Source organism: Medicago truncatula, chromosome 6 (assembly GCF_003473485.1).
Source record: "Medicago truncatula cultivar Jemalong A17 chromosome 6, MtrunA17r5.0-ANR, whole genome shotgun sequence".
Taxonomy (NCBI): domain Eukaryota; kingdom Viridiplantae; phylum Streptophyta; class Magnoliopsida; order Fabales; family Fabaceae; genus Medicago; species Medicago truncatula.
The window spans coordinates 11,652,051-11,655,998 of NC_053047.1; the positions used below are offsets into that span (position 1 = coordinate 11,652,051).

Below are 3,948 nucleotides of genomic sequence, written 5' to 3' on the forward strand. Positions count from 1 at the left end.
TTTCTACGAAATAATTCGATAAAGATGTGGCAAAATATTTTCATGACTTTTAGTTTGGTGTTAGGGTATATAGTGGTGCAGATGCCATTTGGCACAATGCTAACAAGATCTTGAGCTAGAGACATGGGGATGGTTCTTTTGGTATGCTTACATTAGATTTTTAGAATACTTTCAATTTGGTAGAAAGGTCATCACTACTGTTCGAAGTGGGCGTGAGATGCTCAATTATTTCTTTGTTGGTTGAATTTCTTTAGGGTTAGGCAGCGAGGTTATAACTTGGGGATGGAGATATTATGTCCAGTATTAGAATGCAACAAGGAGACATGTTGCGGCCGCTCCTTCTTGATTTTGTGTTAGACCCTCTTATTTATTAGATCAAAGACAATTTCTAGCTTCTACTTCTAAATGTTTAGAATTTTGATGGAACTATCATACGAGATTCAGAGGAGATGGCTAAAACACTTGACATCATTCGGTGGTCGAAGCAAGGATTAGACCTTGAATTGAATATTCGTAAGACATAGGTCTTTTGGTCTTCATGTGACGACAATAACCATTGTTGGAGGTTGTTTCCTTTGAACATTGGGAGACCAGTGTTGCGGGTGAAATTTTCTTGAGGGGGTGTTTATCAAGATAGAGATTGATATATCCGAGAGTTGAACTAGAATGATATGATCTCGATGTTCATGTTGATGATGATCCGGTACGACGAAGGAAGAGCTCCGTTGTGGCATAACCTGTCCTTCAACGTTGGGGAAGAAACCTACAAAATCAATAACCACTCAAACACTCAAGTCAGTGTGTGACTGAGGAGAGAAGATCCTTACATTATTATTATTTTAATATTTTTCTCAACATGAGAAGAAAAGTTCCTAATGCTTGTCCCCTTGCTCCTTCTTTTACTGCATCTTATTTCTCATAAACCAATCAAACTAAAAAGATTAATATAGATCAAACTTTAGAAAATCATGTCTCTTATATACGTGGATACAGCGAAATGTGGAGCAAGGCCACTTTAAAGGCGGCTACAAGCAAGGGGGGCCATCTTTGAAGATCGTTTAGGGCCAATTTGATAAAATGAAAGGACACTTATACATATTGCCTTTCCACATATTCATTGGCTGCAAAATACACTTTTCCCATAAAAATGATGCTGACTGAACATCATGCTCAAGTTTTCAGTTTCACACTGAAATGAAACAAACAAAAAAAAGTAGTTTTTGAAGTTAGAAAAATCACCTTTTTTTTTTTTTTTTTGATATGAACTTCCCAACCCTTTTTTTAGACAAAACTACAAGAGTTATTTAATTTAATTTAAAATTTCGAAATGTCATTTACATCCTTTACTTCAAGTTAATCATTTTTACATAACAAATTTAGACTTTTCAGTTTAAAAACATCAAATCCGCAAGACAGTTGACTCAACTAACAATGTTGATATTGATAGACTGAACATTTTTCTCTACGTTTGAATATGAGACCTGACAGTTGTATGTGTGAGTTTTAAATTTTTTTTATCATTTCCCTTACATACCATTAATCATGTCAGCACATAAGATTATGCAAGTAAACAATTTTATGATTCACGAACCATGTCTCCAAGAGTTGGAATGGAACACTAAAATTTTTTGTGTGAATTGAAAAAAAATCTAATTCTAATATCTCATACATTGGATAGTTTACCCACCACACTAATGTTTATGTACCGGAGGTAAGACTCCCAAGGATATGCGGGTTAGAATACACAATTTTGTAAATGGGTGATGATGTACTCAACATACTCAACATGACCACCACATGCATGTCGCCACTGTCCGATCAGACTTTGGCTATGTGGTGTATTATTTTTTAATGACCCGTAATTCCAAGCCAACCATTCCCTCGTTCTTTATATCCCTTCATAAAGTTCCTTTGAAATTGTAACTTTGGTGTTCCCTTCGAAAGTTAGAATGGTCTTATACCATATAGAGTGGTCTACCATATAGATGGTGTATTTTCGAAACAAATTTTACATTGCAATAGAAATCCAATACAGTTTTGACTGGGTTGTCTTATATTAGGGAGTTCGTGGTTGATAATCTGTTTGCATAATTTTGAATAGTACCACGAATAAGGTTGATGATGATATAAATAAGGCTCCATAACGGGCACCAAAAGATGAGTGTCAACTTAAGCTCGCTAAATCGCAAAAAAAAAAAAATCTAAAGAAGGCTAAAAAATATTTTTCTAACCTTGAGCACTATAATACCCATTCCAAAGTTGTTACATCTCAAACATCTAAAATAATCCAACCTCTTGGAGTGCAAGAGGTTTAGGTAACCTTGATTAAAGGACCATGTTGATTGCAAGAGATTGTTGGATGGTGTTTGCAAAAAATTATTTGATTCCTTATGCTTGTGCTTTCTCAAAAGTTGAAAGTGGTAAAAAAGTTCAATACTTCTAATAAAACCTTTTCTTTGGTGTTGATTTTCACTTGGTAAGTTTCCATGCCAAAGCTCAATCCAATTAAGCCTGTAGTGTCTACCAATTTCGCCATATCTCCCCATTTTTGTTTTCTTTGAGATTGATATCATATCTCATTAGGACGTTTTTTCATTTGTATTATGGAAAATGAGAATGAATCAAAATATAGCTACTACACCAAAACTATGCGCAAAGAACCAATCATACTGACATAGTGGATAAATTAGGAATACATAAACAAAAAAAGCAATTGGATCGGACAAAATGTGATTGCATTATAAGGGCGCAATTGAACAGATCGAACAAGTTTAAATTGACATAATATAAAACGTATTAATCCAAAAGCACCGTGAGAGCAACAAAAAGTGTACAGACCACCGAATTGACACCAACGGGTAAAATATCCATACAAAGAGTTTGCTAAACTATTTGTAGGAGTAGAGATTGCTGTAGTTAAGACCTTACAACCTTTCAAATAGAAACTTGTCAATCCATGAGCATACCATGAAGTTATAAAGGCGGTACTTGTGAACCAACCCCCCCATAGTAAAATAGGCGCAAGGAAAGAGCAATAGACCGTACCAAACCACAAAAACAAAACGGTGCCTCCATAACTGACCATCCATAATATCAAATAAATCATTTTCATCTTTGGTAAATTTACCAAATGTTATAGTCATAGTGATCTTCCTATTCAACTATTTCAACTATTTCCGAACATGTGGATGAAACCCTTTCCAAGGTTGAGAGAAATCAAGAGCAAATTTCTACAATTGATGTCCCTCCATTTCAAAAGATTTATGAATTTTAAAGACTCATTGAAAAGAAATGATTATAACACACTGACTTTCACAGTATTCTAAATACATACTCTTTTTTATTTTATTAAGAGAGAAATAGAGTGAGGAAAGAGAGAGGGGAGAGAGAGAGAGGAAGAGAGAAGAGAGGATAACACTTGTGTACCATTAAGGTACCAATGCTATATAACATTGACTAATAAGAGTGTGTCACATACTAATGTTACTTTGTAAGTGCTTTATTTGATTTTTTTAAAGGATGCGCCACATGGCACACCTTAATTGACCAATGTTATATACCATTATGGTACATAAGTTCTAGAGAGAAAGAAATCCTAAGAAATCTCATGTTTTCATGAAAGACGTTTTCATATAGAACATAATTCAATTTTTTTTTTTTAATTCTATTAATAATTATTAGATAACATATATACATAAATACAAACTCTTCTATCAATAATGAATAGTTACAAATTCTTATCAACACCCCATTTTAGAAAAGAGGAATGATATTTGTACAACCAATCCTAAACAACTTTTGTGATAACCACTTTTCCTCTCTTCTTATTGGATATAAACAATAGAGAGAGAACAAGAGACCCAAAGTGAAGCTCACCAACAACAATTCTAAGTCATGATCTTCACATTCAATTGAATGTAATGAGAGATACATATACTGTATATGCTA

General features: G+C 33.9%; 1 pseudogene; it reads right to left on the reverse strand.

Annotated features, from left to right (window-relative positions):
- Positions 1-2,579: 2,579 nt before the first annotated feature.
- Positions 2,580-3,155, reverse strand: LOC25495968 (photosystem II D2 protein-like; annotated as a pseudogene).
- Positions 3,156-3,948: the final 793 nt, after the last annotated feature.